General features: G+C 33.9%; 1 long non-coding RNA gene and 1 other non-coding gene across 2 annotated transcripts; both read right to left on the bottom strand.

Annotated features, from left to right (window-relative positions):
* Nucleotides 1-2,492: 2,492 nt before the first annotated feature.
* On the bottom strand, nucleotides 2,493-5,056 carry LOC121416536. The gene is made up of 3 exons (XR_005970193.1): nucleotides 5,015-5,056; nucleotides 3,893-4,025; nucleotides 2,493-3,404 (listed from the first exon to the last, which is right to left on the bottom strand). It is a non-coding gene; the product is annotated as an uncharacterized LOC121416536 (long non-coding RNA).
* A 9,069-nt stretch (nucleotides 5,057-14,125) lies between these two features.
* Nucleotides 14,126-14,197, bottom strand: TRNAM-CAU. Its single transcript has one exon. It is a non-coding gene; the product is annotated as a tRNA-Met (tRNA).
* Nucleotides 14,198-17,157: the final 2,960 nt, after the last annotated feature.

Raw genomic sequence — 17,157 nt, 5'->3', positions numbered from 1 at the left:
CTCCCATTTTACATGTACAAGCCTATGGACACCGCCACGGTTTTGGTACACCAGCGAAATGGAGGCGTGGTCATTAAACGTCCTTCGCGCATAGCGTAAAAATATGTAAATTAACATTTTGTCACTAATTAGCATAATGCGCGACCTGGGGAGCATTTCATGAAAGGAGTTGTCAGACGTTTTATCCGACAAGTCCTGTTTTATCCGACAGTTACTATGGTAACAGTGCCTCTCGGCCAATCATAATCAAGGAAAGTTGTCAGGGCTGACAACTTGTCAGACGAAAATGTTGATGAAACACTCCCCTGATTTAATATTGTCGGTGTCTATTGTACATCATGTTACTCATATTCACAAGTAATCTTATTTTTATTGATCTATTTGTTCTTGACTGTCACGATTATTACTGCACCTTTGATTTATTTTAGCTGCAAGTTGCCAGGATCTTTGCTAAGGCAATAACTAAAAAAAAATTATGGGAGGGAATTTGATTGAGCTTGATTTGCCCTCTTTTCATATAATTTTCATTCTAATTACATTCACTATTTATAGAGGTTCCCAAAGAAAATGTTGCCATAATAACTTTTTTCCCCTTAAATCGTGGAAGTGTTCCTCGGTTGACAATAATGGTTGAATGTAATTACGATGGCATCTCGTTATGTTTATGAAGCCCTTATTTGAAGAGCTCACTTGCAAAAGGGGTTAGGTCCATTTTTCATCAAATTTGATTTTTTTTTTGTCTCAGTGTATAGATTTTTAATAGATGATACCAAAGAACAGTTGAAATTCCCATTAAAAAGTGATCTAAAATGGCCAAGAAAAATCACTTTTTTTCAAAAGGGGTTAAGGCCCATTTCGGTTTTGTTGCAAAAGGGGCTAGGTCCACACAATTTTTAATTTGGAAATGAATATTTTACAAAATATGAAGACAGGTAGATTTCTTTCATAGCCAATTTTATGTTCTCATGGTAGGGTGTCATGAAAATTTAGTTTTGCATAAGAATATTGCAATTTAGTTTTGCATAAAAATATCACAATATGGGAGAGTGGACCTAACCCCTTTTGCAAACAAACTATTCTGAAGAGCTCATTTGTCAAAAGGGGTTAGGTCCATTGTTCATAAATTTTAATTGTTTTCTGTCTCAAAACCTCTATATTTTTAGTCGTTCTAATGAAAACAACGAAAATTTGAAATTCACATGAAATCGTGAATAAAAGTGGCAAAGAAAATCACCCTTTTTATCAAAATTGATTGGATTCATTTCAGTTTAGTTGCAAAAGGGGTTAGGTACACAATATTTTTAAAAAGAATATATCGAAAAAAATTGAAAACAGGTACATTTCTTTTATACCCAAATTTATGTTCACATGATAGGGTAGTACATCATGAAAAATTAGTGTCTCATAAGAGTAATGCAGTGAGAATAAAAAACATTGATTTTCTCGGAATGGTAAAAAGTGGACCTAACCCCTATTGCAACTAAATTCTTCATTCATATTTTTATCTTTTCTGTTCATTTTTAATTGCAGAAAACTAAATGAACTTTCATTTCATTATTTGAACAAAAATAAGAATAAATCAAATTCTTTTACATATTAATTATTGTACAGTCTCCAATATAGGTCCTATTATGAATAGCAGTCGGGAGCACTTAATTTTAAATGGCGACTTCTATGTCACTATGACCTAGGTAATATATTCTAGGGGGATTCTCAAAATTATCTAGGCAAGGGAGCAAACCGATCATAGGCTATAGAATATTTATTTTTTATTTTCAACTGGAAATGAATCTGGTATAATTTTTATATGGAAAGAAAAATACATTTTATATACAGGTTCCACATTTTGTAGAAATAATTCCCCTCCCCCGTATACCCATCATGGACAGTAAGGTCTTATGATTGTTCTTCCAAACCAAACAACTTTCTCTAACTGCCCCCCATTTCCTGCCTCTTCTCTCTCTCTCAGAAACTGACACACACAAATATATGCATAAAGGCAAACAATTCTCCTGTCATTTTACTTACTTTCCCACTCTTATCCTTATTTCTCTTGAAGAATATTTTGTTTAACTGCTGTTTGCTCTCATGATGTCACAATAGTATCATCACATTTCACTACAGAGTGCAACATCTTGTGCCATTTGTGCATACAAATTCTTGGTAGCAATGTATCATTACAAATTGGTGATTAATAAATGAAAATGACCAAGATCACATAATTTAATTAAAATTAACATGTTTATTAAGAAATCCATTTTCTAAAACATTGAAAATAACATAACAATAATAGAGTCTACAAGCATTAAATTAGATTTAAAAAATAAAGGATTGAGTGCATTTTTCTACACTTAAGTCAAAATATACAATGTTTATTAAAATTTCATTAAAAAAATGTCAATGAGCCTAATAGTTAATATGAGGGATGCATCCAGGATTTCATAAAAAGAGCATAAAATCTGTGATATTCTAATTTTTCCACAAAAGTTTGTCACTCAAAAAAAGGAGGTAAATTCCTTCCAAATTTGCTGACAAGAAATATTCTACTAATGTGAGAGCACTCCACATAAAAAAAGGGGGGGGGGATAATTCCAGAATCTCCCTAAAGAGTGCCTTTCCCAGTCAATACATTAGTGAATCATTCACAAAATTTAATATTGTCTACTGTCACTGTGGCTAGAATTCAATCTATTTTTAAAAATATAGTCTATTTATATATTTTTGCAGAGGTAATCCATGTCAAAACTTTTTAAAATGTAAGATAACAATAAATGCAATTTAATATTCCTACATAATTATTCAGCCATTATATGAAGACTTGCAATTATGGTAACTTTGTCCAAGCCCATTGCAGCTTCCATAAAAACCTTGATTTCTTGCTCAGCCCTGTTACCATGGTAATTGTCATAGTGACAAGATTACAATAGTAATAACTTGTTTATGAAATGAGGCCCAGGAATGATACTAAAATTATTTCTTAATCCTCTGATCACCTTTATTAACATTTATCTACGCATGATTTTTATTTCAAAATATAAATTTTTGTCTTGTATACAATAGGCCTTTAAACTGGAAATTATATTTAATTTCACAAAAATTTCTAAGAACTAGTAGAAGTATTAAATATTAATAAAAGGTAATACATTTGCCCATTGGAAAAAAAATATTTCTTACTTGTATTTTGTGTGAAATTTTGTATACTTTAATGTCATTGCCCGCTGATGAACCTGAACTTGTACTGCACTCTTTTCTACAGATATGCAGTTTAAAGAACATTCAATGCTTTGTTGATATATCTATTCAAATTAATTTGAAGTAACTACTTATTAACTTGGCCTTCATATTTCTTCCGTCTTGGTACTTGTTGTGATACCGGTACTTAAACAGCTTGGGCAGTGGGAAACCTGCATTGTAAAAAAATAGAAAAAGAACAAAATGAGCTGCTGATGTAAATTATTCTTACTCATCTAGTCCAGTTTTATTAAGAAGATTTAAACTCTATTTAATACTTTTGTCACTTTTGTCCTACATCCAGATAAATTGATCTATCAATATAACTATTTACAGTATGTTTTGATAATAAAGAGTGCAAATTATTTAAAATATTTATCAGATGATAACTGTTCATATCATGGTTTTTTATGTACATAGACAGAAGGTATGGTCGGTGAAAATGGAAATACAGGTGAATCTGAATTCAAGCAAATATTAGCTATCAATGGAGCTTTAATTTTATGTGATATCTTATTTTGATTCAGCTCAATTCGCCATACCCCCCTCCCCCAAAAGATGTAATATTTATTCATTTAGACTATTTTTTTTTTGGGGGGGGCAGGGGGGGGGGTGATGAGCTTAGATACAGCCTGTATTATTATTAAAACAACAAGCATACCTTGCAATTTTCCAATTTTTATTCAGATGTCCTGTTCCTCATTAGAGTGTAACTCACACTTGCTGATCTGCATGGTTCTCAATTTTGTCCCTCTGACCGGGTGTGAACTGCTAAGATCTTGGTCCTATTGGATCTGCAATAAACATTTTTTTTTTACAGTTTGAGAGTATTAGAGATAAATAAAACTACTCTTCGTAAACAATATTTAAAAAAAATCCAGCTGCCCATATCATTGGCGTATGAATATTCCAAACAAAATTATCAGGTCAAAAAAATTCATTCTCTCTATATCATAAAGTTTAACAGGGAGGCATACGTATACCGGTACCAGACTGTTTATTAAAGTAAAATGATTCCAACCACATATTGCTCCAGCTGTATAGCTGAATCAGGACCTGGTCTATGCTGGTCCTGTATATAACTAAAGAATCACATCACATTTGAATGAAGTAAACACTGAGAACTTTTCAGAATACCACCCCAGGCCAGGCCCAGGGCATCCTGTTCAAATAGAAACTTGATTTACGTCTAAGTGAGTCATTTCATTCAAATCTAACAGTGTACACTAAATCAATTGGATTTCATTCATGATTACTCTGAAGTAAAAAGCTTCTGAATAAAAGAAGCTGCTGAGAATTATACTTATTCATATGAAGATGAAATAGCGTGGACGGACTAGGCCTAAACTTCAACTTTCAAGCTTGAAGTTTGGGCCTAGTCCGTCCCCGCTATTTTCATACCCCATGACTACATCGACAATCTCGCTAGCCGGCTAGCACCGGCGTTATCAAGGCCGGATTTCGCTCTGACCAAAATCGACAGTTTGTCGTTACCAAAACAGGAGGTCGGAAACAAGTCCACATCTACCCCTGATAATTGACAATAAAACTGAAATACAGGTTTACTTTTTGCTTACATGAAGCATTCCGATGAAGGTCTACGACAAATGGTAAGTTAGGCCTATTTTTTGAGAAACTCACTGACAGATGATTTATTTGGAAGTCAGGCAAAAGAAATGGGAGCGAGGTTTACGTAGTAAAGTAATACGGGATGGACCCCGAACCCCGGCAAACACCTCACCATTGTAAGTGAGATCAAAACACGAAAATGAACTTAACTTACTTTTATTCTTATGGAATGTCATTAAATTAATATTGATGTTCCCTCCAAGATTTTCTGCTCCAATGAAGTTCACTCAGAAATCACGATTTCGAACATCAATTCTATAAACAGATGATTAGTCGAGCTATTTCGTTGTAGAAACTGGAAATTCGCAGAGTCTAAAAGAACAACACTTCGCACAGATCTCGTAGGGATTTGTGGGAAGGAAAAAACGTGTTTAATTCAAAAATATGAATAAAACATTAGCGTCTTAGCCAATCATAGAAGTGTATTTTGCGTAATTTGACGTCATTTCATGAATTAAACATTGACCCTCCAAAATCAACCTTCAAATTGTCCGCCGGCAGCCATGTTGGCTGTGTACAAAACCTATGGGAGAAAAAAACGCGCGAAAAGAGTTACCTCTCTAGCTCCCTTCGGGAGCTTACGTATACGTAAGATCGTATCTCTGTGATGCTTATGGCAGAGTTATCAATAGACAGAGTGGCGAAACCGGAAGTGTGCTCTGATTGGTCCGATATTTCATGGAGCCCCAATTAGTTCCCTCTGGCATATTTTCTGCGCTTGTGATCTTCTGCTGGGTGCATACCCCCGGAAATATCAATAAACTACAAATTTTCTCACATTTAGTGATTAAATACCTCGACACTTTCCTCTCGTGGATATATTTTCTAGACGCCAATGTGAGTATTTTAACATATAAAGTTGCCTTTTTGTAGATACATCTGGTGTTATTTTGCATAAATCGGCTTCCAAAATAATGTCGAAAAAAGTGTTTGGTAAGAGAGAAAAATTGCATTTTTTCAGGTTTTGTGTAATCATGTTTTGCACAAATTACCTCAACGTGTTGAAAATAGTGTTTTACTATGACTGTCAAGGTTGAATGATCTTTTAACAACTTATTTCATGTTATTTGGGGAGAAATCCATTTAATTTCTACCAAAAACAGTTCATAAAATTTAGCATATGGGACTACCCTTCATAAGACCCTAGCCAAAGATAAGGAGCTGCGCCGCCGGAGCTTTCGGCGGCGGAAACCTTAGCCCACCCTATAGGCCTTAGGCGGTTAATTGCAGGGATGGCGCCACCAATGTGTGGAGGCACTTTTTAACTTTGGACTTTAGTCTAGCCTAGGTCTAGTTCTAAGTTGCTGGTCTTAATCTTAAATCTACTAATATATAGATGGAAATATCTCATCAGAGAGGAAAGTATCCCTATATTATACTGTAGACTCTGTTTTTGTTATATTTTATAAGGCAAATGTGTTAACAATTTTAGAATTAGATTTTTTAAATAAAAAACATAGATCTAAGTCTCTAACGTTAGGCCTAAGTAGTCAGGTTAGTAATAAGACTTGAGCACTGCATGCAGTGCAGTTGTTAGATTAAAATTGTAATCTAACAACTGAACTGCAGACAGTACTCAAGTCTATTTACTCGATCTGGACTAGGGTCTAATGTTGGTGAATATCTACAGTAGATGTAGACCTAGTCTAGGCCAAGATTGATTCTAACTATTCGATATTTAGAGGTTAAAATCCAATAAAAGAGCTTCGATCTACCTCTCAAGACAGCAGGTGAATCAATCTAGATTCTAGTTAATACAAACAGAAGGAATGATGACACAAAGTGCTTTGGTCTATGTCCTCAATAGCAGTGATGGTGCTAGATCTACATGTACAAATATATTTATCAGGGACTGCATATTTATTGCTGTATTTAACCCAGCTGTGTTTGGTTTATGGAGATCGTTCATCTAGCTACAAGTTCAGGGCCTCCTGACAGTACTGTAATTTTATTCACTCCTAGTGTATGTCAGTGTAGTATTCAAAATGTGTTAACATGTGCTTTGACCTTAATATGACTGTGACAACAATGCTTGCGTGGATTGATGATGGAAATGGCACAGGTCTAATGTGAAGCCACATTTAGCACCTCATATCTTCATTATGGATTATCTGCTGATAACTGTACTTGATCACTAATTTTGTTATCATAATTGCATGTGTTTTCAAAGATCATGCAATTAAGGTAATGACCTCAGTGACTACAAGTTTTAAGCATCAACTTTGGAAACAACTAGCTGAACAGAGTTTACTAATTTCAAAGGTGGTTTCTGGTAAGTCATAATCTAATAAACATCTCAGCTGATAATGTTTTAAAAATAATTTATCAGGGAATGAAAGTTATCACAATCAGGAAATAATGCAAGATTGAAAGTAAAATATATTTCCATTCCCCTTATAATTGTGCAATTTGGAAAGAATGAACAACATATATTGATATAATTTTTATGTATGATTGGTTTTTTATTTTCATAAATGTATTGTTAGGGTATTTCCTCTTTTTTGTTTATAAATGCATCATGTCATTGGGACTATTGTATTACATTTTCAATAAAATTCCCTCATTATCCTTGTGTTAGGATGTACATTTATATTTCCATGTATACCCATCTTTTTTTATCTTATATCAAAATGCATTTCCATATATGCTATTTTTATATAATATTCATATGAAACGTATCTCTTTCCTGTTCTCAATGAATTGATTATGTAATTTAACCTTCAAATGCAATGTACTTGATGGATGGATGGATTACGACATACTGCATATTGAAGCTGATCTCCAATAAAAGCAGAGGAAGAAGAAGAAGAAGTGTCTGTTATTCAAATTTGAAATTCATTATCAAAAAATCTAGTTTAATTAAAATTGATTCCACAGCCTGTTTTTTTTTTAAATCTAACGCATGTGATAATGTAATGGGAAAAAAAATTGTTCACCGTTATTCTTTTTACCAAGATATGATTTTCCGATTGAGATTTATTTCATTCTTATTGTCATTCTCGATGTATATATACTAGTAGGATATGCATGCGCAATTTAAAAGTTTTTATGAGCTTTATCGGATGTGAAGGATTGAGTGACATAACGCAAGATTAAAAACAAAGTATTGTTTGAATCCATCTTATCGTGCATAGAGAAATATATTTCTTACATGGAAATCACTTATGATATCTTATTATTGTTTTCTCTTTTAAAAAAGTATCAGGTTATCAGGATAGGATCCAGCTTTTGCCAAGTGGGGGAAGGGGGTGGGGCAGAATTTTTTCACCAACATTTTCCCCAATCGACTGCTCAAAGTTTAATTTTGTTTGTTTCTTTGAAGGGTTAGACCTAACAGTCACTTCATTCTTACAAAACAACATGAATATATAAAGGCCCTATTCAAACTATTGCGAGCACGAAGCTCGATCTAAAATTTCAAAAATTTTATAAAGATTTTCCTGAAAAATGAACAATTTTAGTAATTTGTGATCCTGAACAAAATGCGTATGTAGCTAAATAATTCATGAATAAATAGTAATTTTTTTAATCGTTCTGGCCTGATTGAAAAGGGACCTGTTAAGGACTGTTTGCAGTTAGCCATGACGACGATACATATTAGATCAATCAAATAATGCAAGCGAGAAGCGCGTGCTGAAAATTTTTGACATTCCGACCTAAAAAAGAAAATTCTAATTTTGTAGTCATGAACAGAATAATTAAACAATGCGAGCGGAAAAAAATTGAGACTTACATGTAGACCTAAAAACGGGACTCTCTATTCATGTTTTGTAAACCATGAAGATGGGTAATTAGGTATCTTCCTACATTAAAAATTTTGATATTCTGATCTGAAAAATGTTCATTGAAGCTCTATTACAAGCACTGAAAATGAAAATTGTAAAGTGGATATGGAATGCATGTAACAGATGATGCGAAAGTGAAGCGAGAGCTGATATTTCTTGAATTATTTTAACCTAGGACTGGGACATTCTAAGGACATTTTTATCATCATATGAAAATGGTCATCTTTCTATTCCTCTTCCTAAACGTCAAGTGAAATGTGCCAATATTCCATTATAAAAAATTTATTGAATTATCAAGAATTCTCGAAAATTTTATCGTTTTATTTATTAATTAATAAGCCCAATGAGAGTGCGAAATTTGTTGATGTCAAGGCTTGAAAACTTGACATTTAAAGCACTTGTAATTATGAATAGGATGCATGAGTTAATATCTTATTAACAATTCATCAAGGGTTGTAATAAAAAAACGGTTTTTATAAAAAAAATATTGTTTTAAAACGTTTTAAATCGTTTGTAAAGTTTTTTCTACCAATTATGCAATTTTATGTAAATCAATTAAACTATACAATATGATTTAAGCTGTTGTTGCTGTTTTACATACATTTAAGTATCAAAGAGATGACTTCAATTTTTCATTGATTTCCCAGAAATCAATTTTTAAATCAAAGAAAATAATGAAAGCTCGATGTGCGAGCTGATATATGTTTTGTATAATATATTAATTTTAAAAATTTGATATTTTAAGCTCCGTATCAGCATATTGAACAAGATATGTATCACAGACATCAAACATGCAATATATTGTGATATGAAAGATACTTTTTGGGGTATTTTCCAACTCTTCCCCTCACATTATTTTATTCACTCGCCTCCCCCTCCTTCCTCTCTTTTCCCTTTTCCTTTTTTTTTCTTCTCTTCCTTTTTTTTTGCTCCGCCAATGAGATCCGCCTATGGTAAAGCAGTCTGGTTGTTTTCTCCCTCATTTTCAATATTTGTCCTTGATCTTGCTATAGCTATAGGCTCTCCATCTTAAACATGCATTACAAGCGTCTTTATAAAAGTTTAGAAGGTATACATCGGAGAATGAAAGAGAGAGAGAGGGAGAGAGAGACCCAGAGATGAGAGAGGCAAAGAGAGTGATAAAGGGAGGGGTAGTACTGATAAACATGTACATTTACAACTAAAAGATTATTGACAATTTCCACCATTTGCCAGGAGAATTGTCAGATTAAACCAATGAGAGGAAATGGAGGTAAATATTTTTTTAATATGGCAATTATTTAAAATCAAGTGAAATTGTTTTTACTAAGAAGATCGAAAAGTTCCGAAAATAAGAGGAAAATAATCAGCATTTAAATAGATGATCATTTCAGAAAAAGCCTACATGATTTCACTTAGAATAATGACATTGCGGCCGCTGATGAAAGTTAAGATGGAAACAACTATAAATCACATTTCATATGTACAAGATATTATGACAATGATGATCAGGCGCAACGGGTTGAAAGGCGATCACCCTCTACATTTTTTTTTTAAATAGTTCAAACAAAGAAGAGGAAGTCGAAGGGAATTTGTACGATTGTATGGGTATTGGCACTCTCATTATACCCCCTATTTTTCGTTTGATAAAAAGTTTATATATCGTTTAGATCCTTTGCCCCCTATTAAAAATATGTGCTTATCAAGGGCATCGCCAGGAGGGGGAGGGGTGGCAAAAACCGCCTCAACTATTTTAGTTAAAAAAGAAAAGAGAAAGAAAGTATGATGTTCGCCGCCCTGATAATAATAGTAATATAACGATGGCAATGATGATAGTCATAATAATGGTAATACTAAGGAAAACAACAATAAATTAAGAAATAATTCATCACTCATACCTTGGTCACATTTGTTCTACGGCGGACGTACGGCGAGTCGAAGACAGCCGTTTTAACATTTTATTTTGTTACCAGCTAATAGGTGGTTTGAATAAAAATGAATAAAACGACTGTTTTCGACTCGCAGTACGGCCGCCGTAGAATAAAATGTGACCAAGACTCCCATTTTCGTTATACATAACGGAAAGATAAATGGATAATTTTTAAGTGACATAAAAAAGGACAAGTTTGCCGGCCGATCCGATTACAAAGCCTTTGACATCTTGAATAAATTCTAATATTCATACTGTTGAAATTATTCGAGTTCATTTTAAGACATGAAATTCGATATGAGTACAATGCTCCTATTTCTAATTGATTGACAGTCAGTGAAAATATTGTAGCTAGGAGTTGCCACCTGTATGGGCCCGACCCCTAAATCAGCGCAAATAATTATATAGCCCACATTTTTCAGGGAACTATATTAAATTCTAACTTTAAATAAAAAACATATATCGTCAAAATATATGTTTTTCCTATATATTTTGTGTGATCACTTATATTTTGCTTCTTGTTTATTATCCCGGTACGATACCGGCGTTGTGATTACAAATTTCAGTGTAGTGTTTCAGAAGTAGAAAACTGCCCTGCCCCCTCCCTCAAGTTTTCCACTCCATTATGTCTTCGGCATCACCTTGTTAATTTGTTGTATTCCCATATTGTTGCCTATTTTTTGTTGTCCATTTTTTTTATTTATAAATTGAGTGGATCAAACTTGTATAATTCTTCAAATTAATTTTCGATAAAAAAACGGAATTTGAGCTTTAATAAATATTGCCAGACAATTAAACCAAAATGTTAAAGGGGATCCATCATCAAGCTCTAAATCAAAGAGGAGAAATTACTTTTAGACTCGATTATTATTTCTTCCGGACCTAGGCTAGTTTGCCGAAAATCAATTAAAGGAATAATAAAAACGGGAATAAAAATAGTGATGATTGCCAAATTGCATGTGCGCAGGGGAACTAATCAGCCCCCCATGGCTGACCTTTGACCGCGCGTATCATGTTTTCAGTGCGCGTGTCGCCACTCTGTCTATTGATTACTCTGGCTTATGGGGAAGGGCGCCCAACAGCGTTGAGTAAGTAAACCTTCGCATATCGGCACGCGACTGTGTATAAAACATATGGGGAAAATGAGAGAGTGGAGTTTGGAGAGGGCTCAAGAGTGGGTCGTGAAAATGTTTCCATATTTTCTCACCAAGAAACATCTGAAATATACTCATCTCAAATATAAGGGGGAAAAATTTGAAGAAAAAAATTTTTGAAATGTAAAAAGAGTCTATCCCTTCAACCCTTCACCATTTCTCCCATATGTTTTGTACACAACTATCTCGCGATACGCAAAGGTAAAAAAAGGTCGTTACTTACTCAACGCTGTGGGGCGCTCTTCCCGAGCGTTTCATTACGCGGTCTATGTACTGTCCGATCTTCCCCTTGTAGTATCTTTGCTGAAAAGGAAAAAAATCTAAAAAAATTTTGATAAGGGTCGATACTTTTATTCTACCCTTTAAAATTATACAATTATCTCTACCGTTAACAATGTGTGCTGTGCATCTTGCTATGTTTTTATTTTGAATAATGGGCTGCCTGTACCATCCAAGTGTGTTTTGTTTTTGGAAAATGAAACAAAACTAAAATCAAATGTCAAAACAATACATGAAATTAACGATTTGCTTTTCTAGATTTTGTAGATGTGAATGTATATTTCCATTTGAGAGAATACAATAAAAATATCTTTAAAAAGTAGGGACTTTTTTCTGGATTGTTTTAATTGTTATTGTTGTTTGTGGTGAGCATGAACCCTATGCTTCTAACACTACCAGTCACAATTTCTGAATTTATGGCCCTGTCCGTGACGAGGTCACGACTAAATTTGTGTTAAACCATTCTTGTTCATTTCAATTTGTGCTTTAATCAGGTTGGAAATGACCTTTCCCCCCTCGTTCGTTGAAGGTATTAGTTATTACTTCTTTGTAAGTGTGTAACTTGATATAAACCAAAAGGATAATCGAGAATGAAAAATATAAATTTATGATATAGAAGAACATAAGTAACTTGTTTCTAATACAGATTGAAATTAATAATACAGAGCAATGAGAGGGAAAAATGGGAATAAAAAAAACGTTTTAATCGATTGTAAACTTTAATTAATAATCGATTATCTTAAATAGCAGTATCTTTTTATTTCTTTCGTTACGTACTATTAACAAAGAGCTCAAGACGACAGTATGATGAGTTTTGATATGAATTTTAAGTACAATTCAATAAATACGTGTCCATTTTTAGGATAAGACAATGAATGATCGATATTTAGCTTTTTTAAGTTTTACTTTATCATAAACTTGTTTATTTTTTTCCTGTATTATGAATAGATAGAACCTACTTCCTTCATATTGTGTTATTGAAAAGAAATCTGAAGAATTTTGATAAGGGTCGATACTTTCATTCTACCCTTTAAAATTATACAATTATCTCTACGGTTAACAATGAGTGTTGTGCATCTTGCTAGTTTTTTTGAAAAATGAAACAAAACTAAAATCAAAAGTCAAAACAATACATAATAACGATTTGCTTTTCTAGATTTTGTAGTTGTGAATGCGTATTTTGATTTGAGAGAATGCAATAAAAACGGTTTACTGACGGATGGTCTAATATCACTTGGACTAATCATCAGATGGGCTAACAACACTCGGGCTAAACCAGCTTATTCGAATTCTCTTATGGTCTAATGACTACTTGGTCTAATAGACAATTGGTCTAATGACCACTTGGTCTAACTGCCAAATGGTCTAATAGCGACTTGGTCTAATGCCCAGTTAGGCTAATCGTCACTTGGTCTAATTTTCATATGGTATGATTGCCATTTCGTCTAATGTATCTTATTGTCACTTGGTCTAATTGCATTTGGTTTAACACCAGTTCGTCTAATAGTCGGTTGGTATAACACTAGTTGGTCTGATCCTCTGGGATAGCAACAACTGGGCGTTGTGGCGTGCGCCTGTAATCCAAGCTGTGGGGAAGTTACAAATTGATGCAGAGGTTCGAGGTTCGAGCCCTGGTCACGTCTTTCGGATGGTGACGTTAAAGGTCGGTCCCAGACGTAAATAATCATATCTGATTGATACACGTCTGACAAAACTCAAATACACACACACACACTCACTTGGTCTAATTTCCATTTTGGCTAGTTTCCACTTGGTCTAATTTCCAATTGGTCTTATTTCCAGATAGTCTAACATTCATTTCGTCTACATGCCACTTAACTTGTAAAGTTTACATGGTGACTTGTTTTCAATTTTCTGATGAAATTTTTAAAGTTACTCACCGCTCGCCGGCTTCGAATCTTCACACGCGCGCCCCTCAATTTCGAGTATGGTTAGAGAGATAATAATAATGAATAATAATAATAACTCATATTTACCCAGGGTAGCCACACTCAGCTGTAAGCTGTTCTACCAGCGGGCCCTCATAACATAATATGTTATTATTACCCTTCTCCATTCTGTACGTCGAGCACCTGACAAGAAGGCAGAAGGTCCCATTTTTTTTATAGTCTTTGGTATGACTCGGCCGGGGATCGAACCCACGACCTCCCGTTCATGAGACGGGCGCTCTACCACTGAGCCACCATGTCCGGTCATGAGAGACTATGTCTCCATCCACAAATTTTTGAAAAATATGGGGGTTTTCAAAAGCCTGTGGAGATGAAAAGAAATTATTTGGGGATTAAACAAACTTTGGGGATTTTTTGTCTGTGTCAGGGAATTTTTGAAGGTTTTTGGGAAAAACAATAAATTTTGCTTATTTTTTGTAAAAATAACACTATTATACAATCATAGAGGTGGAAAAAATATGATATTTACCCTTAACAAGTATTCCATGCATTGAACCCGAAACAAGTACAGCGATATTCCTACAATGATCGGGTATACGGCTCGACCTCCCACACCTCGAGCAACTAGGACTCTAAACACGTAGTACATCCTTTATAAAACATTTTAGTCTTGTTATACCCTCGCAAATTTGACCCTAAACACGTAGCTTTCCTAGAGAAATAGATACCATTTTTATTACTTTAGTGTTTTTTTTACACCCGTATAACGTAACTTACGTAACGTGCCCTACTTTGAAAAAGACATCCTCTTACTTGTTTTTTGGTCGCGCATGGTTCCACCATTGATCTGTGGGTTCCACTCGTCAATGTGAATGGCCCCGGGTCTAATGGTTTTGTAACTTTTGCATTGGAATGATATAATTTTCATCATCATCGAAATAATCGATATGTATGCCTAATCCTTCACGGTGAGCTTTGCGCTCACCATCCCTACCCCAGCCCTGCCCCTCCGGATCCTGGCGACATGTATACTAACGCATGGTATTCATCCATTACGTTTAAGTATCGTCGGTAATGGTGCATAACATTGATGTTAAAAGGCATAAACATGTTTACCAGATACGTATCCAAACAATCAATTACATTATATTTTCGTTCCTTTCACTATAATAATGTTATTCTGATGAAACCCCGCCATCTGACCATTATGAGCTACACAGCAAAAACTGTGGTGTTAAACAGTGCACATAGAGGACCACATCAGTTATTGTACACCGGTGTTAAATTGGTGGTGTTAGTTTTAAACCTATAGGTGTTATTACAACAGCTTTGGTTGTTACATTTACACTCTTTGGTGTTATGTTCAATCTCTAGGGTGTAATTTTAACACCTCAGGGTGTGGTCCTCTATTAACACCACAGTTTTTACAGTGTACAAGGTCCCCAACATATTGTTCTGTAAATGTGCATGCGCTGATGTAATGATTATGAGTATGATATAATTTTCATCATCGTCGAAATAATCGATATGTATGCCTAATTATAAGAATTATATTTGATTAGAATAATGAGCGACTATCTCGTCAACGATAGTCCTTCACGGTGAGCTTTGCGCTCACCAACCCTACCCCAGCTCTACCCCTCCAGATCCTGGCGACATGAATACTAATGCATGGTATTTATCCACTACGTACCATATTTGTTGATTCTAGATCAAATAATAAATAATAATGAATGATGTTATAATAGAATGAATGGATATTATAGATCAAGTGTAAATTAGACCAGGTGACGATTAGCCCAACTGGGTATTAGACCAATTGGTGATTAGACCAAGTGGTACATAGACCAATTTGATATTAGACCAAGTGGAAATTAGACCAAGTGGTGTTAGACCAACTGGAAATTAGACTAAATGGTTTTATCCCAACTGCTCATTAGACGAATTTGATTTTAGATCAAGTGAGAATTAGCCCAAATGGAAATTAGACGAATAGGATATTAGACCAAGTGGGAATTAGACGAATTGGAAATTAGACGAACTGGTTGTAGACGAATGAGATTAGACTATGTGAACTTGGACGAACTGATAAGTAGACCAAGTGGTATTAGACCATTCGACAATTCACCATAAAAACATCTTTTAAAAAATATAGGGACTTTTTTCTGGATTGTTTTGTGGTTAGCATGAACCATATGCTTCTTTCTGAAATTATGACACTTTTCTGTCACGAGGTCACGATTAGATTTGTGTTAAACCATTCTTTTTCATTTCATTTGTGCTTAATCAGGTTGGAAATGACCTTTGTTCCCTCGTTCGTTGAAGGTATTCGGGATTACTTCTTTATAAGTGTGTACCTTTATATAAACCACACGGATAATCAAGAATGAATGATATAAATTTATGATATAGAAGAACATGTGTATCTTGTTTTTTTAAGAATATAAAACAATAAGATAAGAAAAACGATAGGAAATTTTAATCTTAATCGATTGTAACCTTTATTTTAGTAGATTACATTAACAAGCATCATCTTTTTTGTTTCTCACCTCAAATACTGTGAACAAAGAGTCCAAGAGGATAGCATCATAAAAATTAATATAGAATAAACACACAATTTACCAAATACGTGTTTATTTTCAATAAAATATAATAAAATATCGATGATTTGCTCTTTTCCAAAATTAATCTTATCATAAACTTGTTAACTTCTTTCCTTTTTAATAAATATATCAAATATACTTCCATAACTACACAGGAATTAAATAGGTTAAAATTAAATTTTGAGTAGGGTCGATACTTCATTCTACCCTAAAATTATGGTGATATTTTGATGAATAAAATTATTGAAAGAAAAAAAAAATTAACAATTATCTCTACGATTCACATTTTGTGCACATTAGTTATGTTTTTTAATTTTAAGTTATGGGATGTCTGTATCATTCTACTGTGTCTTTTTTTTTCGGAATATGAAACAAGACTAAAATCAAATGTCAAAACAATACATGAAATTAACGAAATGATTTTCTAGATTTTGTATACGTAAATGTGTATTTTGATTTGAGAGAATGCAATAAAAACACCTTAAAAAAAACGTAGGGACTTTTTTCTTGATCGTTTTGATTGTTATTGTTGTTTGTGGTGAGCATGAACCCTATGCTTCTAACACTACCAGTCATAATTTCTGATTATATTACACTTTTCTGTCACGAGGTTACGATTAGATTTGTGTTAAACCATTCTTTTTCAGTTCATTTGTG

The sequence above is a fragment of the Lytechinus variegatus genome, chromosome 6, assembly GCF_018143015.1.
Source record: "Lytechinus variegatus isolate NC3 chromosome 6, Lvar_3.0, whole genome shotgun sequence".
Taxonomy (NCBI): Eukaryota; Metazoa; Echinodermata; class Echinoidea; order Temnopleuroida; family Toxopneustidae; genus Lytechinus; species Lytechinus variegatus.
Note: the sequence above shows the minus strand (reverse complement) of the source record. Positions and strands in the feature narration are given on the sequence as shown.